Genomic DNA, 10,687 nt, shown 5'->3' with positions numbered 1-10,687 from the left:
ACAATAACACTTAGGCTTCCACTTCCAGTTTATACATACCATATACACATTACAGACAGTATATTTTACATGAGTTGTTGTTTTTAGTATTTTTTCCCACCCTTCATCTCCACACCAACCACTCCCATTTATCTCTGAACACCATCCAGTTTCGATTTCTATTTCCCATATATCTTGCAACTGTGATGTTTCACAAAAGTTCTGAACCCTTCTATTCTCATAGTTTGTAAATTACAGATAAACAGTTATCATATTATTGATCGATTGACAATTCATTTTTTAATCAGCCTGCAGTGCTTTTTGCAGAGTTAGCTTGAGGTAAATGTTGCATTTCTTCAACCATTCCTGAACCTGCCACCAAAAACAAACTACATATGCGCAGTACCAAAACATGATTAATTCTGTCTCTTTGCAGGAAAATCTGTAGAGCTGGGATGGTTGTATCCCCAATATACAGTACCAGTCAAAGTTTGGACACTCCTAGTCAAGGGCTTTTCTTTATTTTTACTATTTCTACATTGTAGAATAATAGTGAAGACATCAAGACTATGAATCAAAACTATGAATATGGAATCATGGAGTAATTAAAAAAAAATATATATTTTAGATTCTTCAAAGTAGCCACCCATTGCCTTGATGACAGCTTTGCCCACTCTTGGCATTCTCTCAACCAGCTTCATGGGGAATGCTTTTCCAACAGTCTTGAAGGAGTTCCCACATATGCTGAGCACTTGTTGGCTGCTTCTCCTCTGTGGTCCAACTCATCCCAAACCATCTCAATTGGGTTTAGGTTGGGTGATTGTGGAGGCCAGGTCATCTGATGCAGCACTCCATAACTCTCCTTCTTGGTCAAATAGCCCTTACACAGCCTGGAGGTGTGTGTTGAGTCATTGCCCTGTGGAAAAACAAATGATAGTTGCACTAAGCGCAAACCAGATGGGATGGCGTGTCGCTGCAGAATATTGTGGTAGCCATGCTGGTTAAATGTGCCTTGAATTCTAAATAAATCACTGACAGTGACACCAGCAAAGCACCCCCATACCATCACACCTCCTCCTCCATGCTTCATGGTGGGAACCACAGATGCGGAGATCATCCGTCTACCTACTGAGCGTCTCACAAAGACAGGACTGTTGAAACCAAAAATCTAAAATCTTGGACTCATCAGACCAAAGAACAGATTTCCACCGGTCTAATGTCCAATGCTTGTGTTTCTTGGCCCAAGCAAGTCTCTTCTTATTGGTGTCCTTTTATAATGGTTTCTTTGTAGCAATTCGACCATTAAGTCCTGATTCACACAGTCTCCTCTGAACAGTTGATGTTGAGATGTGTCTGTTACTTGAACTCTTTGAAGCATTTATTTGGGCTGCAATCTGAGGTGCAGTTAACTCTAATGAACTTATCCTCTGCAGCAGAGGTAACTCTGGGTGTTCCTTTCCTGTGGCGGTCCTCATGAGAACCAGTTTCATCATAGTGCTTGATGGTTTTTGCAACCGCACTTGAAGAAACTTTCAACGTTCTTGACATTTTCCGCATTGATTGACTTCATGTCTTAAAGTAAAGGACTGTCATTTCTCTTTTCTTATTTGAGTTGTTCTTGCCATAATATGGAGTTGTGTTATTTCATAGTTTTGATGTCTTCACTATTATTCTACAGTGTAGAAAATAGTAAAAATAAAGAAAAACCCTGGAATTTAAAAGGGGGGGTAGAGAGTCTTAGCTGTTGACTTTAGGCTTACAGTGGCACTGTCTGTCCGTCTGATACACCTGTTGGTTTGTTTGTCAAAGCTTCGCAACAATGTTGCTACTAATATATGCGATCAATGACAGGAGCGGTCCCAAAAGATTACAACCACAACCTAGAGAGGTTGATTGACTGGTGATTGACATAAACACTTTACAAACTGAACACGCTGAAAATCAACAAGACTTCTGCAAAGAGTTGCACACACTGTCAGACTGCCGCGCCAAAACGAGAGCTTCCACACAGAGCCAGAAAAGCGATCTTTATTTTCTCCTCTTGACTGCTGATGCGCTCTTAAAGTGGCAGCGCACGGTGAAGGCTCCATGCAGTTTTTTGCCAAAATATTCATTCTCTTTTTAGCAATGTAAGTACTGATCGTCTTTTCTTAATATCTGCTAAGCCATTACAATTATAACTGTCTATTCTTATTTACCATAATGAGTTATAAGTTTCAATTTTGTTTTTCCTAATATAAACTCAGCAAAAACTTTTCAGGACCCTGTCTTTCAAAGATAATTGGCAAAAATGCTAATAACTTCACAGATCTTCATTGTAAAGGGTTTAAACACTGTTTCCCATGCTTGTTCAATGAACCATAAACAATTAATGAACATGCACCTGTGGAACGGTCGTTAAGACACTAACAGCTTACAGACGTAGGCAATTAAGGTCACAGTTATGAAAACTTAGGCCTCTTTAGTGTCTTTTCTACAGACTCTGAAAAACACCAAAAGAAAGATATTCAGGGTCCCTGCTCATCTTCATGAACATGCCTTATGCTGGTAGGAGGCATGAGGACTGCAGATGTGGCCAGGGAAATAAATGTCAATGTCCGTACTGACGCCTAAGACAGGCTACAGGGAGACAGCTTATCGTCCTCGCAGTGGCAGACCACGTGTAACAACACCTACACAGGATCGGTACAACCGAACATTTTTATTTATTTTACCTTTATTTAACTAGGCAAGTCAGTTAAGAACAAATTCTCATTTTCAATGACGGCCTAGGAACAGTGGGTTAACTGCCTGTTCAGGGGCAGAACGACAGATTTGTACCTTGTCAGCTCAGGGGTTTCAACTTGCAACCTTCCGGTTACTAGTCCAACGCTCTAACCACTAGGCTACCCTGCCGCCCCATCACACCTGCAGGACAGTTACCGGATGGTAACAGCAACTTCCCGAGTTACACCAGGAACGCACAATCCCTCCATCAGTCCTCAGATTGTCTGCAATAGGCTGGACTGAGAGCTTGTAGGGCTGTTGTAAGGCAGGTCCTCACGAGACATCACCGGCAACAACATTGACTGTGGGCGTAAACCCACCATCGCTAGACCAGACAGGACTGTCAAAAAGTTATCTTCACTGACTAGTCGCGGTTTTGTCTCAGCCGGGGTGATGGTCGGATTCGTGTTTATCGTCGAAGGAATGAGCGTAACACTGAGACCTGGAGCGGAATCGATTTGGAGGTGGAGGGTCCGTCATGGTCTGGGGCAGTGTGTTTCCCCATCATCGGACCCATCATCGGACTGAGGTTGTTGTCATTGCAGGCAATCTCAACGCTGTGCGTTACAGTGAAGACATCCTTCTCCCTCATGTGGTACCCTTCCTGCAGGCTCATCCTGTTATGACCCTCCAGCATGACAATGACACCTGCCATACTGCTCGTTCTGTGTGTGATTTCCTGCAAGACACACATGTCATTGTTCTGCCATTGCCAGCGAAGAGCCCGGATCTCAATCCCATTGAACACCTCTGGGACCTGTTGGAGGGTGAGGGATCTCAGTTGTTGAATCTTGTTATGTTTATACAAATATTTACACATGTTAAGTTTGCTGAAAATAAACGCAGTTGACAGTGAGAAGACGTTTCTTTTTCTGCAGAGTTTATGTTTGTAAACTTACAGTACAATTAAAAAGTACCTTTACGATTGAGTGTCCATATAGCTGTACCATGATATTTACACTGCTACTGAGTAAACCTCCAATTGTTCTCTACTACTCGCTAAAACTTCCCCCATCCCAAGTTGGGTTGTCCTCCTAGTGACTGGCAGACCTCCCCTGCCCACCCGGATCCCAGAGCGCCCCCAGAGACTGGTACCCATCCTTTGAAAAGAGCACACAAGATCACCTACAGAACAGAAGCAGATCAACAGCCAAAAGCATTTCCAACACACTCACTTCAATTAAACTTTATATAGTTATAGAAAATATATTTATACACTGTATATAAACAATTGTTACATATCTTATTTTATTTCCACAATTAATGAACAATATGCATAATAATGTAGGCCCTTCTAACGAAGGATTGTTACCTATAATCAGGATTGACATGACAAAAATTAAATTTTCACCAAACAATTATTATTTTGGCAAATAATTGTGATTCATCCTATACTGTCCTTAACATCATTGCCCTATAAGAACAGATGTAGGTTACAAACACACTCTCCCCACCCACCCACCCCTCCCTCACAAACATACACAAGCTCAGATGTTCAACAGTTGTTCCAACCCCGAGCCCAACTCAAGAGAAGACTTGATGTGTGAATACGAATACAGTTGTAGCTGTTTGAGAAGGCATGCCAAATTGGGGAGATTTGATTAACCAATGTCTAGTCCTAGCTGATGGAGCTTGGATACACCCCTTTCACCCGAAACACACACACGCTGGTCTCCCGTTGTGACCATTTTCCCAAGCACCTCTGAGCAGTCAGACCATTCTGTTTTTTTGTCCCACCAGGGCCACAATAATTTCCCCACTCGATTGTCTGAGTGTGACCCCCTCCCCATGAGTTATTGCAGCTAGTGTTGCCAGCACGGCCACTACCTGGGTGGGGGTACTCCACCAGAATTCCCACCAGCTAGGTAAAAGGTTGCCAAGGTTATTATTAGCAGCTTTGAGAGATTCCTTGTATATTATGCTCACCCATCAAGGTGTTGTGGCTTTGTTGGACCAACCCTGCCAGACAGGCTTAGACTCTTGAGGGGGCAGTGCTGCTTTAGTGTGCCTCTGACCATGTTTGTCTTTCTGTCTTGGCTACATATAGGCTACTTGCAGTAGGCCCATAAAACAGATAAGGACTCCTCCTTAGTGTGTGGGACACTCGGGTGGGTGTCTAGGATATAGGGTTGGAGACTGTTCCATCATGATAAGACAATACATAAATAAATAAACTGTATTTGTAATTTATTTTAAAATGTATATCCCATATCTGCACAAAGTTAAAAACTCTCTGTCACAACTCATGCTCGCAGACACACATTGGCTCTGGCATTTGCAACCATTTTCACAAACACGAACACCTCTTCCATCACAACCCCGCTCCCCCCACATATACACCCATATATACCCACATGCTGTGCCTTCTATGTCCTCTGTTTGCTGTGTTTAAAAAATATATATCTCTACCATGTTAATTCCTGCCTTATTTCAGGCTTTTGAGTACTTTTGTACTGACCTTAGAGCTTTTTATGTCTCTATTTTGGTTTGGTCAGGGTGTGATTTGGGTGGGCATTCTATGTTCATTTTCTATGTTTTGTATTTCTTTGTGTTGGGCCGGGTGTCGTTCTCAATCAGAGGCAGCTGTCTATCATTGTCTCTGATTGAGAATCATACTTTTTCACACCTGTGTTTTGTGGGTAGTTGTTTTCTGTTTTGTGTCTGCACCAGACAGAACTGTTTCGTTTTGTGCCATTTTGTTACTTTGTCTCAGTGTTCAGTTTAAATAAATTATCATGAACACGTACCACTCTGCGCTTTGGTCCACTCCTTCTTCAGACAACGACAAGCGTTACACTGTTATTCATTGCAACCAGTATTTGCCGAGTGCATACTACTCACATCCCCTCTCCTCGCCTCCTTCTCAAAACCCATTGAATGAGAAAGCCAGAGATCCTGACCTTCTCCAATGGGTTTTGAGAATGAGGCAAGGAGAGAGGACACAAGGACTATGCAATTGAGACTCTCCCCCTTTCTCTCTCTCTCGCTCTCTCACTATCCTATGTGAACAGAAACCATAAACCAAAGGTTTGGTACACAAATGGTTTTATCTATCAAACTTCAGTGACAATCTTAATGCTGATCGATTGCAGTCCATCCAGTGTCTTAAAGGCAGGGCTACATGATTAATTAGTAATTAGTGAAGCACTCACTAAATTGGTGTGCACTAGTGCTCCTTCTTCACTAAACTATGAGATCACCTCACTGTACCTTAAAAAACAAGCTAGTTCAAGACTCACAGTGCAGTGAATGAGGTAGGCCTATGACCATAGTTGTGGAATGGGAACTTAATTTTGGTTTAGCTGTAGCTCTGTAATACTGAGTTGCATTGTTTTAATCACTGGTAATGCAGTGGGCCAGGGCTGATGGCTCCTGCGTCAAGGGTATCGCTAAAGGAAATTAAATGGCCTGTTACATCCTGGACATGGAAAGCTGCCTGCCTGTCTGACTGGCTGCTATTCGTTTAAGGTTCTGGCACTGTGCCCAGATGGTGCAATAAGTCTAATGGTGGAACTGGCGGTCACACCAATGTCTCTGTATTCATCTTACATAAAAGCACACCACAGCTGGGGCACTGGCTACTATATCAAGTGCAGAAGAACATGTAGGGCCTCTCAACCAATTATTAAATGGAAGCAATATATTTGAGTTATTATCAATACATTGATAAAGATCAATATGCAGTCTATGAGTTCCTTTATGATGATTTGGTAGATGACATGACACCCCCTATGTGTCCATAACCCTAACCCTAACACAAATAAAACTTAATTTAAATTGGTTAAGTCTGAGCCAAATTACAAAAAACTGTCTTTAAATTGAATCAAATTCATACATCAAAACTGTGAAATAACACATATGGAATCATGTAGTAACCATAAAAGTGTTAAACAAATAAAAAAATATGTTATATTTGACTTTCTTCATAGTAGCCACCCTTTGCCATGATGACAGCTTTGCACACGCTCGGCATTCCCTCAACCAGCTTCATGAGGTAGTCAGCTGGAATGCATTTCAATTAATAGATGTGCCTTGTTAAAAGTGAATTTATGGAATCTATTTCCTTCTTAATGCGTTTGAGCCAATCAGTTGTGTTGTGATAAGGTAGAAGATACAGAAGATATATACAGAAGATAGGCCTATTTGGTAAAACACCAAGTCCATATTATCACAAGAAAAGCTCAAATAAGCTAAGAGAAACGACAGTCCATCATTACTTTAAACAGCATGGCTACCATAGCATTCTGCAGAGATACGCCATTGCATCTGGTTTGCGCTTGTTGGGACTATCATTTGTTTTTCAACACGACAATGACCCTACACACTTCCAGGCTATGTAAGGGCTATTTGACCAAGAAGGAGAGTAATGGAGTGCTGCATCGGCTGACCTCCACAATCACCCGACCTCAACCCAATTGGGATGGTTTTGGAAGAGTTGGACCGCAGAGTGAAGGAAAAGCAGCCAACAAGTGCTTTGCATATGTGAGAACTCCTTCAGGACTGTTGGAAAAGCATTCCAGGTGAAGCTGGTTGAGAGAATATCAAGAGTGTGCAAAGCTGTCATCCATGTAGCTTACCCCACCCTCCCTCTGGCATCTTAAATAATTCACTAGGTGCATATTACCTGCATGAAAGAAAGAAAGAGATAGACAGTATAGCTTTTTTTCCTCTAGCAGAGTTTGCTGTAGCGTCACGGCCGCTGCCTGGACAAACTTCCTGACTGCTCTGCTGCAACAGAGCCAACCCTGGGAGATTGGCACCCCCTTTTCCCGCTTCACACACCTCACTGCACTCTGGTCCTGTATAGAGGCAGCGTTGTCGGGAGGAGAGAGCAGCACATACGGCCAGATTCTCTGAGCCCCTGCATTGTACCAGGCTCAGTGTCTGCATGGCACGTCGCTCCTTCCTGCCTATCGATTCTCCCAGCTTTTACGCCTCCCTTACTCTCCCTCTCCATTCCAACCCTCCAACCTCCATTTCACCCTTCATATAATTTTCAAAGCTCAGCATTCCCCTCTGCGTGTACTAGAGAGAGAAAAAAATTACAGAGAGGAGGAGGAGGAGCAGAGTACAGAGTGCGCCATAAAAAAGCCCCACCACCCAATTGATGACAAGTAGGATTTTTATTGAGTATCTCTTCAGCCAATGAGGCTGCAGTGCCGGGAAATACAGCAGTGAAACAGCACATAGCTCTGATGCTGGTGCTGATTTGCAGTGTGAGAGAATGTTAATGTGCGTGTGTGTTTCTTTTCATTTCCCCCACTGATTAACTCAGCAGCACAGGCCCTACCACAACTCTTGTGTGTGTGTGTGTGTGTGTGTGTGTATGTGTGAGAGAGTGTGTGTGAAGAGGGCTTTTGGGAAGAGATCCCCAGGGGTGACTGCAGGGACTGAGCAGTTACAATAGGCTTATCTTTTTCATAGGGGGTAAACCAAAAACGATTCATCTTCAAGCTAATACTTTTCCCCCCTTCTTCTAAGACCATATCTCAAGTGTCCTGCAGGTGCAACAGAGAGAAGTCCCTCTGTCTCTCGTTTTCAGGAGACGGCAGCTCTCTCCGATACAGGTAATGTGCACTTTCTTACTGTATGTACATGTTTGATGATCAGTGATGAATGCAGTGGTCTTGTATAATTTATTCACGGCCATACCATGCCTCATTACAGTGCCTATCTAAAGGACTGCGGTGGGAGAAGGAAAGGCTCAGAGTAATTATAGCAGACGATAATATCTTCCCCAGTTGTAAATTCCTATGGTTTTAATGCACAGAGAGACACTTCAGGGAAAGGGAACTTTCTCTCTCAGCATTGTGCCAAGTCCTTGTGCGTAGCTTCATACAGTGCTGCAGTATCATCTTACATAATAGTGGAAAATGTGTGTGAAAGAGTCAAACTTGGGATGGGGATATTCACGTTAGAAAACATTGAAACAACATATTTCACACCTCATGGAATCAATCCACTTCAGGTATGCTGATTAAACTGTAACCAGAGTGTTCGGTGGAGTGTGTTTTAGTCACAACTCAATGCTTTTCAAATGCCTTTTCAACATTGTTGCAATAAAACTGCTTTACCCGAGAGAAAATGACAAACAACCAATTCAGGTTCTATTAATCCATTGATATCAAGTTGCTATAAGATTGACATAATGTTGATATAATTCTGTTTAGATTGCTATCCTAACAGTTGGAGAACATGGAAGGTAGATAGTTGATCAAATGAGATTATGGCAGCAGTTTATTTATTCGTCCTGAGAGGAACAGCCCTGTTCCAGTATACGTACAATACAATGCTTGGAGAGGCGCATGCAAGGTCAATTCTGCTGAACAAGCTATTCTGGAAGGGCCCATGCACTGAACAGCTGCTACACTGTACCATCATGATTTAAAAGTTATCGTAACTGTCAAAGCTAGGTTTCTCATACCAAATCAACCACATTGGCCCATTCCACCATGTGTAGCTTGTACCTGTAGGCGTTGCAGCATCACTGCCTATGTTGACTGCGTATTCCACAAAAGCGTTAATTTTCTTGGGCTGATTTCAAAGTCTTCCGCATCAGCATCACTCTGAAGGGCGTTGTTTGTAAGGTGAAGTGGAACTCAGTGAAAATGCAGCAGTTTATAGATCTCATACCTGATAATAATATACAGTATAATATATGTCATTGAGCAGTCACTTTTGTCCAAAGCGACTATGTCATGCGTGCATACATTTTATGTACGGGTGGTCCCGGGAATTGAACCCACTATCCTGGCATTGAAAGCACCATGGTCTACCAACTGAGCTGAGCAATTCCATATTCCTTATAAGCATACCTTGGTCATGAGTCATAAGCATAAGGATAGAACATCTATATTACAAATCAAAGATTAAGATGATTGTATTGAAAGGCAGCGACATCCACAGTGAGAAGTGAATATGTTTCCAAGATGCTATGGTGCTGTTGTGTTATCAGGTGATGTTCAGGCCTGTCGGTCCTCAGGGGCACTATGTGTACAGGACTATCCTGGTTTAGATGCAGAGGAGTCCACCTCCTCTTGGCACAGCAGAGGTGATTCAGAGGAGCCACAGCCACACGCACACATAGTGGAATAGTGCTGAGTTGGCCACGTCATGAGGGAGGATACTGAGATACGTACCAGTGCCGATGGTGATAAGACCACTCGTTTATAAATCAATGAGATGGAGTCAGGGTTATTTTGGGTTGGTGGGGTAAGAGGGAGAGAAAAGTTTGGGGTTTAACTGGATTAAAATGGATGAACTTCAAAAGGGAAGATGCAACATTATAGTAAGGCCTGTAATTCAACTATATTTTTTGCAAGTTGAGGTCAATTGTGTTTCTTTCCTACTAAACATACAAATATACGTTAATAAATATTCCTGTATCTCCACAGGCCTCTATACAGTAGAACCTAAAAGGGTTATTCCGCTGTCCCCATAGGATAAAAAACACTTTTTGGTTCCAGGTAGAACCCTTATGGGTTCCATGTAGATGGAACCCAAAAAGGTTATGGAACCCAAAAGGATTAAACCTGGAAGCAAAAAGGGTAAAATTACTTCAAATAAAATAAAATGACGTCAAATCACGTTATATCTACCATAGCTTTGATTGGACCGATCATGTCAGCATCATACCGCTAGAAAAGCGGTCATCATCATTAATCACGTCGACAATCTACAGGCAAATCCTTTGCAAATGAGAAATTATTGATCAAACGTATCGGTTAACATAAACATTATACAAGAAGTTGGAAATCGCAAATTCAACAATGAGTGGTTTTGAAGAAATCAGTGGCTAACTGCAAGCTTTGCAAAGCAATCCGTATTTTGCTTCCCTGCCTGCTATTCTGTGGAGAGGGTGTGTGGTCCAAGCCTGGGTTTAAGGTTCTCTTTTCCAAGCTTAAAATAATAAACATTCACATGCAACACCATGAGACAGAAA

At 42.3% G+C, this 10,687-nt stretch overlaps 1 protein-coding gene across 1 annotated transcript in view; it reads left to right on the top strand.

The window, feature by feature from the left end:
- Positions 1 to 7,973: 7,973 nt before the first annotated feature.
- LOC115135694 (synaptotagmin-2-like) overlaps positions 7,974 to 10,687 on the top strand; it is a 74,801-nt gene continuing 72,087 nt past the window's right edge. Inside the window, exon 1 of the mRNA XM_065026566.1 lies at positions 7,974 to 8,312. The gene's annotated coding sequence lies outside the window, so the exon portion shown is untranslated. The remainder of the gene's footprint in view (positions 8,313 to 10,687) is intronic.

The sequence above is a fragment of the Oncorhynchus nerka genome, linkage group LG2 (genome assembly GCF_034236695.1).
Source record: "Oncorhynchus nerka isolate Pitt River linkage group LG2, Oner_Uvic_2.0, whole genome shotgun sequence".
NCBI lineage: Eukaryota > Metazoa > Chordata > Actinopteri > Salmoniformes > Salmonidae > Oncorhynchus > Oncorhynchus nerka.
This window is presented reverse-complemented; position numbering and strand designations above follow the sequence as displayed.